This window comes from Tamandua tetradactyla, chromosome X (assembly GCF_023851605.1).
Source record: "Tamandua tetradactyla isolate mTamTet1 chromosome X, mTamTet1.pri, whole genome shotgun sequence".
Taxonomy (NCBI): domain Eukaryota; kingdom Metazoa; phylum Chordata; class Mammalia; order Pilosa; family Myrmecophagidae; genus Tamandua; species Tamandua tetradactyla.
Genome location: NC_135353.1, coordinates 142,075,565 through 142,094,396, shown reverse-complemented (window position 1 = coordinate 142,094,396; position 18,832 = coordinate 142,075,565). Strand labels below are relative to the sequence as shown.

The 18,832-nt window shown below is 39.4% G+C and overlaps 1 protein-coding gene across 9 annotated transcripts in view; it reads right to left on the bottom strand.

Annotated features, from left to right (window-relative positions):
• DMD (dystrophin) overlaps positions 1-18,832 on the bottom strand; it is a 2,428,671-nt gene that overhangs the window by 592,183 nt on the left and 1,817,656 nt on the right. The window lies entirely within an intron of this gene.

Sequence of the window (18,832 nt, the reverse complement as noted above, 5' to 3'; positions counted from 1 at the left end):
TAGCACACGCATATACATTCTTACATGTGATGCAAAGTAGAGTATCATTTTCAAACCAACTAAAGCACTTTTAGAAGTAAGGAAGAAGATGCTATTGGGTATAAACCTCTACGGTGTAAGGAAGGGTTCATGGAGAAACTTCTAACAAGAAGCGTGCTACTTTCTTAGATCCTAAAAATATTTTAAATGGAAATCTTGATTACAGGCTTGACTCACTATTTAAGACCTTAGACGAAGCCATTTCAAAGTACCTGGGTTTACTTAATACCAACATGAGTGTCGCAAATCAGAACTGCAGTTCTGAATTATGACAATGTGCTTAAGAGAGAGAGGTTATTTATACTTGTAATCTCATGCCAGGTGGTATCAAAATTAAGGCATATATTTTAGAAACAGGAAAACCATAGACATGATTGAAGAAATATGGTTTATTGGACTTCTTTGTACCTTAGGTTCCCCACCCATAAAATGAGAAGGCGAGGCAGAGGAGCTTAAACAGTGTCTCCCCAAACTTGCCTGCCCATAGGAATTACCCAGACTCCTTTGTGGCACCTTAGAACTACTGAACCAGGAGGGGCGAGAGCTGGGACTCTGCATTTTAAACAAACCTTCTACTAACTCTAACGATTAAGTAAGTTTGGAAATCCTCAGACCAGAACTTAGTATTCATACTCTTCTGTATTACAAATCACTTTAACTTTAATACAGCTCTAGATAAAAGTACTAAACAGAATATGGGCAAAAAAAATAATTTTTTATTTATAGATAGCAATGTTACTCATTGAGAAATTCTTCCCCCCATCTCTGTGTGCCTGTTTAGTGTCTCTGTCTTCTTAATTTCTTTACATTGAATGGCCAAAATCTCCAGCGATGTTTACAAAGTAATTTGTGGAAAAGTAAGACGACTCCTTTGTAGGATTGCGCTGGTACTAAAACGGAATAAATTGTATTTTAATTGACGAAAGTAAAAGAATTAATATTTATTATTAGTTTATAATCATTGTGACAGATGTTTTACACCTTTCCTCAGTTTTTTTTTGTCATAACCACGCTAATGACCAAGCCAGAAGTCAGTCTGATTCTAAATGAAATGTTCTTTCTGCCCAATGTGGTAGACAGTTAGGTTTACGAAGTTTCATTATCTATTAAGCCCTTTGACCTCTGCTGATTTTCTAAAGATTTTTTGATTTGGGAAAGGCCAGCTTTTGATCATTCTGCAATGTTTAGTTTGCCGAGATGTAGTGAGACAGGTTTTGTGATTTAAGCTCAATTGCTTTTGGTTATATTAACATAATGGGAAAAAATCTTATCCAAATATCATATATCCATTTTCAGTGTTTCCCCCTCTCTGAATTGAACAATTGGAGGGGCTAACTTTCAACACATTTTCCACATTTGTAAGCTGAGATTGCTCAGAAGAAAAATCCAATTTTCAGGTTTCTAGCTTTTATGGTTTCTTTACACAAAAGGGTGTCTGAAATATGGAACAAATTGCCAAAGACAGCCATTGAAGTAAGTGGCATAAGTCAATTGGAGAGTGCTGAACAAATTTTAAAGAAGGGACCACATAGTAGTTGATAGATTTTTAAGAAATAAGATGTTTTCCGAGGTTCAAATGTTAATATCTGGTCATCTGTGCCATAGCAAGTTGAAAGGGGGCTTTGAAACCATCTACTCTTATGTGTTTGAGTATTTTCAATGGATTTTAAAAAACAGACTTACCCAGAAAACTCAATAAACTCAATTCTTCCCCTCAAATTTAACAAAGAACAAATACACATAGCTAGCAAAGTATGTACATCCATTCATTTGCTTACTCATTCATTCATTTTTATAAGTATTTATTGACTGCCAGGCACTATTCTAAGTGCTATGGATATGGTGGCGAACAATCGCATTATGTATGCTTTGTGTACTTTAAACGAGAAACTGTGATTTTTGATACTTGGGAATTTTTATACAGCAAAGATGATCTTTATCAGGTTATTTTTCTCTGATTTAATATCAGTTCACCCTCAAACGACCAGGCTATTCTTTGCATCTCACTTTTGGATCCACATTACTCAATGTTTGTTCTACTTTTTTCTTTCTTTTAGGATTTCAAAATTAATTTAAGAAGTACGTTGTAGAAGTAACTTGACCAACTTGAATCTGAACTTTAACAGGCTCTAAATTAAACCTGACCACAATGAACAGCTTTTACTGCTGAAATTAGCGAGCATGTCAACTTAGACTTAAAACAAGCCATTTTCCTCTCTAATGAACAAAATAGGTCTCAGGGTATTGCAAAACCTGTTCTCTCGTTGGATGATTCTCTAAGTCTGCTGATAGACACATGCTTCATGAGCACCTGAAAAGATTATTAATGATATCCTTTGAAGCAGTCTCCTTAAAAGGCTAAGGAGATTCACAGCTGCACTATAACCATGTACTTCTAAAACATTTCAAACCCAAACTACAACTCTTTATCCCACTCTCTGTGTACATGTAGAAACATTTATTTCAAAAAAAAAAAAAAAAAAGGGCGGGCCGCGGTGGCTCAGCGGGCAAAGTGCTTGCCTGCTATGCCGGAGGACCTCGGTTCGATTCCCGGCCCCAGCCCATGTAACAAAAAAACGGAGAAACAAAATACAATAAAACAAGAAAATGTTTAAAAGATGTTTCCCTTTCTTCCTCCTTTCCTTCCTTCTATCCTTCCTTCCTTCTCTCTGTCTTTCCTTTAAAAAAAAAAAAAAAAAAAAAAAAGAAACTGTAAAATAATAATGCACAATGAGGTTATATACTCATTACATAGTGGTTTCTCAGTAGAGCAGAATGGAAACATTTTCCTTCCAGAAATAAAAGAAAGAATTTGAATATGGCATAGATTTAAGAATTTTTTAGTTCAGCTATTATAAAAAGTGACTGAAAGGCCTTCTTGCTAATGAACAGAACACAAGCATGCGATGAGAGCAAAGATGATTTTTCTTTTCTTTGCTTTTCTTTTGTGTGTATTCTATTTATTTGCTGTTATAATTTCTTTGACCTGTGCCTTAGTTTTATGATCCCATAACTTCTCCAAAACAATGACCTACTCTGTTGCAGTCGTCCATAGATCCAATCGTCACTCAAAACTACCCAGCTCCAAAATATCCATCCATGCAACTCTGTTCTCGGTCCCCAACCCGCGGCCCTTATCTTCTGCTAGCCTCAATATCACACCCCTCCTGTAAACCTCATCCTCATGACTTGCAATCCTTTTCTATCATTCAATCTCCTCGTTCTTGCTTCAGTGCTCTGTATTTGTCATACTAAACAAGCAGAACATGTTCATTTCTTTTTCTGATATAAGCTCAAATGCATACTAAACATATCATTTAAATGAGCAAAACTAAAACTATTACATGTTTAACAGTACCTAAGCATGATGACTAATCACGTCTACATGGATTCTATCATTCTGGGGAAAAAAGCCAACACAGGAGAAGGAAGGAATCAATGCTATTTCTAAGGAGTCATAAGCCAGCTACCGGGCTTTACTAAAAACAGCTTACCCCTTGGAGATGAGAATTCATCATGGATTGCACTAGCTGAGCGAAGATGGAGAAAAAAACAAAACAAAACACATATATCTTCAAATACAAAGTGAATCAGAAGACTTTAAATCCCACTAAGACCCACCCCCCTGAAGGGTGAGGAAAATGGTTACAAATAACAATCCTATGAAAAGGGGAGCTAAACAATGAAAGGATAACATACTATAAGTAGGTCATTTTAGGCTCTCAGAGAGAATTGCAATTTGTTATTGTATTCTTTAAAATGGAATTCTACCTAAATAATACTCAAATAGAAAACTCTATAAATTTCGTTGATTTAATTGAATATTTAGTAACTGTATGTTTAAGAAAAGACCGTATCAAGAAAACTCTCTGTATTTCTAAAATATTTTTTTCTATAAAAATCAACAGTCTTCAGATAGAATTAGAACAAAGACCCATAGTGACTTTCAACTGTTTCTGCTTTCAGGAAATAAACACAAATGAAACTTACATGTAATGCAAAAGGTAGAACCTTATCATTAAAGACTGACAAGGTGAAACAGCTGCTAGAACCAATTTATTGTATGGAAGAAAGTAGGTAGCTACTAAATTGCAGCCTTTCTAGTAACTGAAAGAGTTTTACCTGTGAGGATGCTTATCATTTGTCTAGCTTTCAACTGCCTCACGGAATACCTTAATTCTGGTTTCTGTTCTTGCATTGAGCTGTCTCTCCAAATAGACTAGCCAAGTGCAAAGTCATCTTTATTGCCTTCCACTTCCCCACTTCTCATTTACATTTTAAATTGGCTTGGATAGTTTCCTATTTGGCATCCTTTCTCTACTTCTTCTCTGTTCTACCAGCTCCTCCATTGGTTAGTTCTTCAAAAACATTCTCTAACTGTGCTTATTCTTTTCTTCCTCATTCATTCAACAAAAAATTTTTAAAGTTTTTTAAAATTTTAAATTTCAACTTTTTAAAAATTTAAAAATGAAAAATTTTTCATTTTTCTGTGATTTCAACCTCATGAAAAGTCACAGCATTAGTACAAAGAACTCCCACCGATATACCTGTCACCCAGATTCACCAATGAACATTTTACGGCTTTTTATTTATTTATTCATCATTCTATTATTTGTTCTCTCTATATATGTAAGATTATGCATATAACTTTTTCTGAAACATTGGAGAATAATTTGCAGGTGCCATTCTCCTTTATCCCTACATACTTCAGTGTTTACTTCCTGAGAGAAAAGGCATTCTCCTACAAAATCTCTGTCCAATTTCAAAGTCAAGAAGTTTAATGTGGCTTTAGTACTATAGTCTAATGCACACTCTTTATTCAGAGTATGACAATTGTCCCATTAATGCCCTTTATAGCTGCATTTTCATTTCCTGGTCCCGGCTCTCATACGGCTTTTAGTTGCCATATCTCTTTAGTATACCTTAATCGAAAATTTTCCTCAGCCTTTCTCTGAATTTTACCACCCTGATTTTTTTTTGAGTAATACACACCATGTATTTTGTAGGTGGCCTCTCAATTTGGGTTTTGACCAATACCCCCCTTTTTTTTTAACTTTTAAGAAATTGTATAATACAGCATCTATACAAAGCAAAGAAAGGAAAAAAGCAGTAATTTTCAGAGCATTCTTCAACGAGTAGTTACAGGACAGATCCCAGAGTTTGACATGGGCTACCAGACCATCATCTCAGATTTTTCCTTCTAGCTGCCACAGAATATAGGAGGCTAGAAGGAATAAATATTTATCATCACAATCAACGTTTTTTCTTTTTTGTGAAAAATAACATTTCTACAAAAAAAAGCAATGCATTTCAAAGCACAGCACAACAATTAGTGGTAGAACAGACACCAGAGTTTGGTATGGGTTATAAATCCACTACCTTAGGTTTTTACTTAGCTTCTCTAAGACACTGGAGATTAAAAGAAATATCTATAAAGTGATTCAGCAATCGTATTCATTTTCAACCAATACTTTGGACTGCCTTTTACAGCAAATCAAGCTGAGTACAATGGTTGAGAAAGCAGGGGAGTTATCAAGGCATATAGCAGACATCCAAATTTGGGGGTCAAGGAGGGTCTTCTGAAGGAAGTCAACCTTGAGTGATCCACAGTTCTTCTCTATCTAAACTATGCGAAATGGTTTTAAATACCACTGCTGCTAAGGCCCTGTGGCACATGGGAACCTGCAATCCTTTTACTGCTGGGACCTAAGTGACTGAGGGCAGCAGGTACTACATTTGGAAATCTATCACTCCATTTGCATGGAAGCCTAGCCTCCTGCACACTGCTCCCCACCAATGACTGAGTGTGGTGAGGATACTAAAGCAGAGCTGTTCTTACAGACCTGGGACTCCTCTGGCTGACTCCAGCTCAGTGGCTCTCTAACGGCTTTGCAGAACATTCCTTTGACTTCACAGAGGGCTGGCATGCTTCCACCCAACTTCCTCTGCCTCACTCTTTCATGTGGGGTCAGACTAGCATCTGGGCCCAGTAGGTTTCCCTGGCCTTCTCTGGCTTCCTCCCTGTTCAATTCACATAGATATTTCCTCTTGTATAATCCTTTGTCGTTTAATCCCATTTGGGCATATTTAATCTCAGACCCCAACTAACATACCCACCTTTGCCCATTTTGCCCCTAAACCTCTTGTCAATTCTTCAGATCTGCATAACATGATAACTTGGTGATGGGACCATCTGAATGTGTAACCTTCAATTATTGGGCTTTACTAATACAGGTCTCCTCATACGTCCCAGGAGTTGATTTCTTAAAAGTCAATTCAGGTAAACTAGCATTTTTTAAATTATTACCTCTGTTTAAAAAAAAAAAAAACACTGCTGGCTTTTGTTTAAGGCATGGTTATTATTCTCAATGGGCATATAATTTAATTGGGGGAAAAGATTATTTTGGTGTTTAATACAGTAATGGTGGTGACCCTTTCTACACACATATCTTAAGATCTCTAGGCTATCAAAGCAAGCCACCAGCAACCCTTTATACATAAGAACCACTGGACTTCTCCATGTACATGTTTTTAGACTTTGGATGATAGCCAAGTTAACACAAAAGCCATTCGAGTGTCTCTGAGTGAGCAATGGCCTTGATAGGCAGAGACTCAACCAGGGCTGGCTTCCTGGGTGTGTAACTCGTACAGTCAGTCACACGAAGCTCTGTAGTTCAAAGGGCCCCATGCTTGGTTGAATGCTCTGTTGTCGTGTTCTTAGGATTCCTAATAATTGTTTGAACAAGGGGTCCCCTATGTTCATTTTACCCTGTGCCCTGCAACCTCTGTAGCCAATCTGACCTCAATGCTGAGGTGGCAGAGAGCAAAAGTTATACGTGTTGGGGAGGAACACATTTGAGCATGAATCAAATGATGCCAATCAAATGCCTTTTTTTTTTTAATGCTATATGGCGGGGGTCTCATATCATTGTTTTCTCATGTGAGTACCCTGTTACGGTAGCAGCACCATTTGTCGAATTTTTGTTTGGTTGGGTTTTTTTTGTTTATTTGCTTGCTTGTTTGTTTTTTGGGGAAGCACATGGCCCGGAATCGAAGCTGGGTCTCCCGCATGGCAGGCGGGAATGCTACCCCTGAACCACCCTCACACCCCCTCAAATGCCTTTTGAAGCTAAATTTGGTGGGGAAAAAAATCTCTTCTAGCTTCAGGAAAAGCCGAACAGGATAACTGAGGGCAGCAGTAGCAGGTTGGACCCTGTCAGTAGCAAATGTCGCTAGAGAAGCACAGTACTGTGTTTATAAGAGAAGTGAAGTAAAGAAACTACAAAGAAAGTGGGGAATCATCTGAGAAAAGAACTGGGGTAAAAAAGGGAGTATATGGTTCCAGACACAATGATGACTGCTGAGATCTCCAATATCATCTTCAATTTTAGCTAAGAATGAACTATTTCCAAGGCTTAGTGTGGTCTTGGGGAGTACACAGGAAACACCTAATAATTAATTCCACAAACATTTAATAAACTGCAACTATATGCCAAGCACTCAGCTAATACACATGGATAAATAAACCTTGGCTCCTTTCCTTAGGAAACTCATAATCTAGCAAAAAAGAAACACTCATAAGCAACTAACGCAATGGGAGATAATATTGACGACGACCATGGTTGTTTATTGCGCATTTATTATGTACCACAACCATCTATCCCAGCATTGTAATTAAGTACATGGACTCCAGAGTCTGAGCACCTGGGTAGGAATCCTGGCTGCCACCCACCAGTTTATTATTTTGGACTGAATAACCATTTTCTGTCCTGTATCTACCACTGTAAAATGAGGATAATAGGACCATCTACCTCTTAGGTCTGTTATGAGAATGAGAGGGTTAATATTTGTAAAGTTCTTGGAACATTTTCTGTTGCACAACAAGGATTACAGAAGTCTTAAATAAAAAATACTAACCCACTCGATCCTCCGAATACTCCATGAGACAGGCAGGTGCTATTACTGTCCCCATTTTACAGATAAGGACATCGAAAGACAAAGAAGTTTAGCAACTTGTCCAGGAATACGTGTTAATAAGTGGCAGAACTTTTAACCCAGGCAATTTGCTCCTGAGCCTGTACATTTAGGAGCTATGATATAGTTACAGAATGCCTATGCTATAGTATAATATAATCTAGCTATGATAGAGCATGATATAATTACAATACAGTTGTGTTTAGTTGGGTCAAGCCTGGCATGTGAACATGAAAGGGGAATTAAGTATTTAACTGGAGAACTGATTAAGTAGTGAATCAGTAAGGGTTCCCTACAGTGAATAAATGGCACCTTTCACAATGGGATGGTACAGGAGCCTGGAGCTAGCAACAATGGTGGTGGTGGGGGACAGGGGCTTTTCTTCCCCAAGACCTGAAAGGCTAAGGGGAGGGTTCCATTGGTAAAACAGGAGAAGGAGCTGCAGGGGAGGGGACTTCTTGACAGTGCCTGTGGCTGCCAGTAAAGAGTCCTAGCCATTTGATTCTCCTTTTTCCCTCAGATCTGCTGGTGCCTATTAGGAAAACCCAACCAAAGGGCCAGGAAGCCCACTGATCAGTCTCCCACGATGGAGCAGGAAGTTAGAGAGTGGATCTGAGAAACTTCCCACCAAAAGTACCAAAGTGGATGATAAAGAGCGTAATGACTAGTAAAAGGAATCAGCAAAGGGAGCGAGCACATATGTCAATTCTCTGGGGAGACGTTTTAGAGGGGGTGACGCCGCAGTTGAACCTTGAAAAGATTCTGCTGGTTCATGAGGAGGACGTTATAAGGGAAAGAAAATCATCAGCAAAGGTGTGGACATGAAATAAAGCCTCAATTGGGCTCGCTGGAGTCTAGAGTTCTTTGAAAATAATGGGAGATAAGCTTAGACAGGCATAGAAGAAGCGGTTGATGGTTGGCTTTAAAAAAAACCAGTTTGAGATTGGTCAACTGGATATAATAAAGGGAAACAGTGATATAAGAAAGCGAAAACATTGGAAAAGTGTTGAGGTTGCGACAATACATGAGACTGCTTCAAATAGTGTCTCTCAGTATTATAAAGATCAGTGATCATTTGGCTAACCTCAAAAATGAAAAATATGATAGCTATTTAAGACATCGTTATTACATATTCACGCATAAAAACTCAATGGGACAGTCTGTGACATTTATTTCTCTATTGCTTTATAATGCTATTTTTCTCACTTGTTGACATTCGAAGGGGCTTAAGGAACAATATTATCATCTCTTGCTCTGCCTCAGTTTATTGATGGCTGCATTTGGCAATAAAAACCAAGATTCTTCTCCCAGCACCTAACTAAGTGGCATCGCCAGAGTGTTTTGAAAATATGAAAAGGCTGAATACATTTTGAGCATAACCTTTTGTTTGCTTTGACTTTCGATTTTTGAATGGATTAGTACAGTACTTGTTAAATAACAGTCGGGCTTCTGTCCTAGAAATGAGAACATTATCTTAAACTGCCCAAATGTGATGCCTTCCTTGTAATGGTAGGATACAAAGTTAGTCTACTCTTAGTATGTTATTTTTTTAAATAGATTTTTTTGTTGTTGAAAAAGAGATTAAGCTGTTCCTTTCAAAGCTACTCTGTCAGAGGAAACTTAAATGATCGATTTACTTGTCGTTTAATAAAACCCTTAGCATGCAAAAATGAAAATTCCTTTCTGCAACACAAGCCAGTATGTAAATAATGTGGTCTAAATTGGAGATCTCAAAATGTAATTTCAAAGTAAAGAAGAAAGGAGAATTTCAGGCTACAATTTGTTGGTAATGATTTGCAAATATGTTTCTGAGCTGATACAAAGGACACTGATATTTTTTGCTGTTCAACATGAGATCCATTTGTTAGTTACTCTACATTGTTCACATTTCTTGAGACCCTATTGTCCCATAAGTTTAGCACAGTGACAAAGGATAATCGGGGCAAATTTAAGACCAGTTCTCGTCATGTACATCACATCCACTGACTTCGGGGCTTATGACCTAATAAAATAAGTAATTTTTTTTCTCCCTACATACATTTGAAAGGAAAGGAAAAACGAAACCATTTTACAATGCACAAATTTTGGGATTACCCCTGCTCAGTCTTCCCAGAATTTATTTCTTGTTCTATCACGAATAACATCATTCGGGCATCATCCTAACTTCAACTGGTCAAGAGATCTCTTGTGTGTAACCAGAGAAAATACAGTAAATTGATTTATAATCAAAACAAATTAAGAAAATAAATCACATGACTAGGGTAGCAAGAGGCAACAATCTGAGGAAATTATTTAAAATATTTTGCCCGGCATAAAACACCTCTGATTTTGCATCCTAAAGACACTGTCAAACCCAATAGAAATTCTCAGATAAAATAGGCTAGAGCAGACAGGTAATAAAGCATTCATCAATCAAATGGGCAAGCAATATTTACTGGCAGTATTCTATAAATAATACACTACAATAGGGACCTCTGCATTGTGGCTGATAGAGAATGGCATACAAGAAAATCCTCAATGAACTCAATGGACATACAACAGACTTTCCGACCGTCCATGCATGTTCACACATGCAGTTAGCTAATACTAGAGGACAACATGTAAATGACAAATGTAAGAGTCTATAGACCACAGACTCTTTGCTAAAGGGGCACCGAAGAAAGGAATTCTAATGTGCACATGTTCGGGGAAAGTCGCATAGAAGAATGTGGGACCTGAACATGCAGCGTGAACAGGGTCAGTCAATACGGAACGGGAAAACGAGAGGGAGGGAACTGCGGGACAAGGAATGGACTTAAACTGAAGTGTGGAGGCGGGAATACACCAGCGCGCTCGGGAAAGGGTGAGGAGGGCAGCTCTGTGCTGGGCAGAATTGTAGTGACTGTGTGAAGCTGGGAAGGGGGGCTGCGGTGACAATGTGAGGTCTCTGAATCCCCAGATTAACCAGTAAGGACATTCTGTTGAAGGCAACGGGGAAATCGTTGGAGGTTTTAGAACAGAGGAATGCCACGATAAAAGTGGCATTTTGGAAATATTAACCTTGCACCACTGCATCTAATGTCCTTCCTAAGAGAGACCTGGAAAGCTAAATTGCAGCAATCCATGAAAAGCCTCATCTATTCCCCTCTTTGATTAAATCTCCTGTCATGAGAACACATAAAACATTTCGTATTTAACATCAGGCATCTTTTTATTTAAGGAGAAAATGATAACTCCCCTGCATATAAGTAAAATGAATTCAACCCCAGTGCTTGTATAAACTGTCCCAGAGAATGATTAAGCAAATTTGCTGATCCCACTTATAATGTTATGTTAAATTGGACAGGGGTAGAGAGGGATCATAGTTTTAGCTTTTTTTTTTTTTAAAGTAAACATTCAGAATGTTTTGTTAAATTCTTAAATTCCAGCTATAAAGTATAAGCAGAGATTTTCAGAGCATGAGAGGGAATTGGGATGTCTCCAGAAATATAACCTCAAAGATTATTATCAGTGGTAATAAGAATTATCAACATAATATCATGATGTCACATTTTGTGAACCTACCTTTCCGATTTCCTTTTATATCTATTATTGCATTAGACCTGTGGTATTTTATTTTGGGGGAAATGAGACTTCAGATAATGTTCTCATTTCTAGGACAGAAGCCCGACTGTTATTTAACAAGTACTGTACTAATCCATTCAAAAATCGAAAGTCAAAGCAAACAAAAGGTTATGCTCAAAATGTATTCAGCCTTTTCATATTTTCAAAACACTCTGGCGATGCCACTTAGTTAGGTGCTGGGAGAAGAATCTTGGTTTTTATTGCCAAATGCAGCCATCAATAAACTGAGGCAGAGCAAGAGATGATAATATTGTGACACTTTCTGCACAAGGCAAGTAAAGCAGAGAAATGAGCGATTATCTAGAGGTGCTCAACTCATGTGCACAGTCAATCGGTGTAATTCAAGCTCCCAAATTCTCCTTTCTATCTTCAAATGGTGGATGTTAGGATTTGAATGATCAAAATAATCGGCACAGCTGTTCGATTCATGTTGCATGTATAGGGAGAGCATCAGGCTCAGTTTATTCATCTGTAAAATGAAGATAATTACATTTCTATCAATTAGCCGTGGGGAGATCCAAGTGATAAATGCATTTATAAGAATTCAAGAAGCTTAGGTAGACATTAGTTAAATATGGCTGGTCCAGGTTTCTTTACAGTGACAGCAATTGAGGAATATGTTATATGGAATATATTTAATCTATCGGATCTCAACCGCCTGATTTCACCAAGTTCTGAGTGCTATAAATCAATGATGCCATGTGGACAGCAAACAATCAATGAGCTCAGGCTAAGGAACGACATCTAAATGGTTTGGAAATCTTGAATTTGACGAGCAAGTGCAAAATAAGGTTGTCTCTGTGTGTGTGTGCATGTATACCTGCTTGCACTCAGCAAGAGGAAATATCCAATATAGAGAAGAGAGGTATGTACAAATCTGTACTATATTTTGGATCAAATGGTGCACTAGATACCATACATAAAAGCTTGATAACAAATGGGTCTCACTCTTCAAAACAGACAACACGCTTTGTATATTTCCTCAGTGGTTGTCTCCGAGACCAACATTAATCTATTTCTTCTTAGAAATTATATGACTGGGGAAAAGATCAAATCTGCCTTTGATTGGATGCTATGTGTTTAAGCCCTGGCTTAGCTGTAAATCATTTGCGAAGATCATTTCTTGGTAGGTGAGTGGAGTTGCTATTACGGGGTGTTAATACATTTGCAGTGAAGTGTTGCTGGGGGTAGGAGGTGTTAGACATTGACTGGGAGCTTAAGAGATGAGCTATTCTTTTTTCTGTTGCAAGAGGAAAGTTTCTATAATAAAACGGTGATTCTGCTTCTCTGTCAAAAATACAGTTTTATGACATAAAAGCTGTCTTCAGTAAACAAAGAACAGGCTGTTATTGGAGGATGTAAAAATTACAATAGAATATATTTCCCTGTAGGAGCACAACAGCCTTTAACTCAATTGGAACTTGAGGCGTGACAGCTTTTCAAAGGAGGGGACATATTCCAGGGGGAGAAACTCTGATACACTTTTCAATTCTCCAGACCGTCCTAGTTCTTACCCTACATAAATGGGTCTACATTAGCACATTGTGCCAGTAAATCACCCACTTGGAATGCAGTATGAAAGAAGCCCAGCTCGGGGTGGGGGACTGCTATATGTGGCAAACACATGGCTCAAACAAAGCCTATTCGGAGGAATATGGAAACTTTATGTGCTGTTTGATAAGAAAATGTGCGTGGCTTCTTAACTTTGGGCCTGTAAGTCTGCTCGGAGGGCATGTATAATCAATCCTTAAGTGGTTTTTGTCATCCTAACCAAGCTGTTTACATTATAGGGAAGCATTCAGTTTAATTTTCTGTTTTATTGGGTTGCTTATTAATCCTAATTTTAGTACATTTTAGGTAATTTACAAAAAAAAAAGCACTAAACCCTGGACAAAGGTTGCAGTAAGAATTCCCTCACTACCCACTTTTTTTCTACTTTATTTATATGAGACGAACAAAATTGCTTACTCTTTGCTTCTTTAGACTCTTTAGTGCACATGACTGGGTAAAGAAAACAGTGGAAAATAATAAATAAATCAACACCTTTGGCTTTGGTTGGTTCCAATTTCCAATAGTTTCTCTCTGTCTCTTTCCCTCTCTGTAATGTACTAATAGTCTACCATACTCTGAGTTAAGCTTTCTCTAAGACAGTAGCCAGAGCAGGTATTAATGAAGCGTAATGCTTCAATCAAAACTTCGTGAAGTTAGATCAGCTAGAGGCAAAAGCTAATTCCATGCTCTGGGCTCACAGAAGGGATGGTACTACACACAAATAACGACAAAAGTAACTCACAGTGCATGTGTTACTGAAGAGGAGTCAGGAGCATTAAAATTTGAAACAACGGGCAACACAAAATGGGAAGTTAAAAATAAGAAAGGTTGAGAAAGTGAGAGATGCAACTGATTAAACAGTTTGGGTTTAATAAATGTTCATCTTGTAATCTTTTCACAGTAATTAACTGCCCCGATCTCTATCGGCTCAAATATCGCATATGCCGGAAATAAACTTGCTATTCCACTTTCTCGAAAACTTCCAGCAACTCCCCACTGTCTTACAATTCGAACTCCTACAGCCTAACAACAACAATAAGCAGCTAGTGTGTTGCTCCTATGTTGCAGATACTGTTCTAAGCACTTTGCCTGTATTAACTTACAGCGACCATCAGAGGTAGGTACACTCATGTGCTTTTCTATTGGTTTGGTTTCTTTTTTGAGCGCATGGTTCAGGAATCGAACCAGGGTCTCCCCTACGGAAGGCGCGCATTCTACCACTAAGCCACCCGCGCACCCTCATGCGCTTTTACAGACAAGGTAAATGAGGCGCAGAGAAGTTATACAACTTACCCCAGCACGTAGAGCTAACACGGGGAGGAGCTGGAACTTCACAGCCCCAATCTTCCTTTTGTAGTGCTTTTGTCCAGTGCTGCAAAGGTGCAATTTTTTAAAGCAACAAGTGTGTCATAACCTGAGCTAGACGCATGACAGACTTGGTAACTTAGGTAGGTACTTAGGTAGGTAGTATATCCTTTTATTTATTTATTTATTTTACACGAAGAAATAGGCATGGAGAAGAGGAATAACTTTCCTGAAGATAGTCAGCCCATCAGCTTTTTTGACCAGCATTTGAACCAAGGTCTGCCTGAGCCCAAAGCCTAGACTTCTCTTACGTCTCAAGGTCTGTCCACCAGCTACTCTGTTTGCACTCTGCTGCCTCTGTGACTATAATTCTCATGCGTTCTCCTGGGCTAGCATGCTCTCTCCAGCCAGCTTCAACTTCTAAAAGTGAACATGTTTTCCAAAATGTAACTCAAATCCCAGGAAAAGTAGCGTGATACAGTGAATGCAACAGTGGACTAGGCGTCTGGAGCCGTGGGTTCAAGACCTAAGGCTGCCACAAAGCATTAAGTGGAATGCAGGGGAAATCACCTGAGTCAGGTATCCCTTCGGTGCTTCTCAGCTCCGAATTCACCCTTCTTCGTCTGCTTCGTGAAAATTTCTGCACGCTCTTTTAAATAGTTCTCCTCTGCCAGCTGGCTCTATATTGAGAGGGTACCAGAAGGACATTGGAGGAAGAAGGTTTTCGGGTTTTTTCCCCCTATTGGCAGGCTCCTACAGTGTTAGTTCCTACAGCATGAGGTTGCTGTAGTGCATGGTTGTTCAGCCCCCGGACTGTAGCATGCAAGGTTTTGTTAGCGCTGGGCTCCTGCAGCAGGCGGTGGCCAGCAGCACTCAGCAGCCAGCATCTGCCCTGGCACTACCTCAGGAGGCCTTGCAGCAGAGTGCCATGAGTGATGTTGCTCCCTGCGGGTGGCTTTTTGTGCCATCCCCTTGTGTAGCTTTGCAGCAAGCGCCAAGCCATGGCCCCTCCCTAGGGACAGCTTCCCCTGGCAGCCCGCAAGGCAAAGTTCCAAAAGATTTCCTTTGGGGAAGCACCACGGTGACATCTCTGCTACCCAGTGAGACCAACAAGATCTGGAGCTCAGCCCTATGGTCGGGGCGTGGGGGAAGTTCTTTTGTGGGGATGCCATCTCAGCCTCAGAGCCAGCGGCTGAAAAGAAGACCTACAGAGCCCATGAGTCTCAAGAGAAGGTTTTTATACTTACAATAGAGTTTTTAAAATTATATATAAAAATTGCACTCATTATTGCTTCGCTGAAGTTCTGTTTCTAAAACACAATGCAATGGGTTAAATAACTCCAGGGGGTGGGGGAAGCAGCAGGGAAAACTACACAATTGATTTGTTTCTCTTCATGTTTTTCAAACTTCCTTTCCAATTGGACTTTCTCCTTTGTGTATGCTTTTACTGGTGTTACTCTACACAAATACACTCAAATTTGTCATTTTTTTTTTCTAGCTGAAAATCACATATTTTTACAGTTTAAATGGACTGAGTCATGATACTTTCTCTAACCCCTATTTTGACTCCTTAGAGTTCAGGAAAAAAAAATCAACTTCATTAAGAAAACTTGGATTTGAATTGGGCCAAGTTGGTTCTTATTAAATGTTCATGGCTGCATTACCTTCGTAAGGCTGTTGTGGCAAGTGATCACAAACCTAGTGGCTTAAAACAACCCGAATTTATTATCTCCCAGTACTGGGAGTCAGAAGTCTGAAAGGGGGTCTTAGGGGCCAAAATCAAGCTGTTGATAGAGCTGAGTTCCTTCTGGCAGACCAAGAGGAGAAGCTATTTTGTTGGCTTTTCCAGCTTCTAGAGCTGTCCATATCCCTTAGCGCTTAGCTCCATTCGCCATCTCCAAAGCTAGCAGTGTGGCATCTTCCAACCATTCTCTCTGGTTCTAAGGAGCCCTGTGCTTGCCTTGAGTCCATGCAGATAATCCAGGATAAACTTTCCATCTCAGGATCCTGAACTTAATCATGAATGCAAAGTCCCTTTTACCTGTTCTTGTAAGGTAACGCATTTTACAGGTTCTAGGCAATAGGACTGGACATCTTGGGTGGGTGTGTGGGGGGGCGCAGTGGAAGGGGAAGGGAGAGTGCATTATTCAGCCTACCACAGGGGCACTGCAGTTACTCAGCAGTGCGCTGCTTGTCACAGTGTGACACACTTCTTCGGGCCGGTTCGGTACTGTGTGAGAATCAGTGACCAGGGCTTCAAAACTCCACAACCTAGAAAAGCGCAGGAGGGCTGAAGCAGTGAGAAGAACCTTGCTCTGTACGGCAGAAGTGGTTTAACCAAAGGCCTCCGGAAGCGGGAGAGGTATATGGTTGCATCTCCTTCACCCTGTCTCCAAAAATCCATTCGAAAATCCCTATTAAGAAGTGGGGACCAGGGCTCGCAAAAATACTGTTACACTGAAACAGACTAATGATCCGTGACTCCCTGAGGAAATCAGGGTGTTGCTGTGCCTGTGACAAGGAGCTTCAGGAGCGAATCCGGAACAAAGTCCTTAGCTTTTGGAGAGTGACAGCTTGCCTGAAAGGAGGGGGCCCTGCATTCCGGGATGCAGAAAAACCATCTTCGTCCCCCCTTAGCTCAATCTGGCCCATTCAACTCCATTCTTTCCTGGCCACACCCGCTCACAAACATTAAGCCTTCTTCCCAGCTGACTCTTCCCTGCCCCCTTTACATTTTTGAAGCCTCGTCTACTTTTTTTGACTTCTTTTCTCAGCAACAACTACTACCGAAAATCTTAAAGCTTTTTTTTTGTTGTTGTTACCATGGAGAGGGCAATTTTCTCATCAAGGAAAGGAGGTGGGGCAGAGGGAGAGGGAAGACCCACATAGGAAAATTGAGAGTTAGCCTCTGTGTCTTTTCAACAATAGCCAATTAAAGCTTTTCACATCCACATACAAAACAACAGGAACACGGTGGGTGGCAAATTTAGCCCAAGGATGGGGATGAATCAGTGGGCTCTGCCATAACAGGCTGGCGGGTGTGAGGGAGGTGGCCAGGCCAACCAACCTTCTACCCCCGAAACCAGGAACTAATGAACAATGATAATTGATAGATAATTGCCATGCAGTTGTTTGAATAGATGCCGAGCTCTAGCATTTTCAGGTAGATGACCTTCACAATGCTGGTAGTTGGTTTTCTCGGAAATACTGAAATGCAACTACGTGGACCAGCAGTGCAAGGAAAGGGAAGAGATCTATGAGATATTGCTCAGTGATAAGTTAAAAAAAAACAAAAACAGAAACATTCTAAGGACAGGGAGAAAGACAGAGACAGACAGAACCAATCCTTACTTTTTTTTCCTACTGCTGTTCTCTATACAATGGAGGTGAAATTTTAAATACAGAATCATCTGGTGGTTAGATTTTAATAAAGTCTAGAATTTTCTATCTCAAAGTAGGAAAAAAAAAGCTGCTGCTGATTCACAGATGTGCCAAATATCAAGAAAGGTCTGCAATGATAATCATAAAAAAAAACACCTCTTGTCCTCTTGTTCTAATTCTCATGAGACAAGTCATGAATATACTTTATGATCACCGTGAACAAACCAACTTCTGAAATTTTTAAATGATGACGTTTCTCAAATTATAATAGATAACTCATCACATCTTCCGAAGATGAAATATGCATAATCAAAGGAGGGGAAACCCTGCAAAACATTTGCATGGCGGTGGTGATCATACTAAGAGTGAAAGTCTGAAGTTGAAGTAGCATGGGAATCACCTTTTCCTTGATCCTCCTCTTTCCCATTACCCACTCTTATACAACATAAGATTGCTTTCTAGAACAGAATGAAAAAAACATTTCAGCTATACAAAAAAAATAAAAGAGAATAAAAGACTCTAACTAAAATCTATAACCTGTCTGTACCAATCCACACACACACTCACCCAGCACGGCAAAAATTACCTCTCTGACTCACTGGAACGAATTCTGCAATGCAAATACTTACAGTGGATAGATTGCACTTTATTTTAAATGCAATGTTAGTAGAAACTCATCCTAATCATCGTTCATCTTGATGAATTTTGGAAAGGAGACTAATAAATGAGGGTTCTGTTCCAGCCCCCTGACCCGCAGTTTAAGGGCAAGAACCTACCTACACTCTCATTTAAATTTAGAGAAAATTCACAGTAAGCTGGTCTGTTTACAATAAAGAACTCCCCTACCGACCAAGCAAAAATGCAAAAGACAGAGGGACAGAGAAACACAGGCAGAAAGACAGAAAGAGACTCTGATTTACAGTAGGATACTTGCTTATCTATTTCCCATTAGTATTTTCTGCTTACTGTTTCATGACAA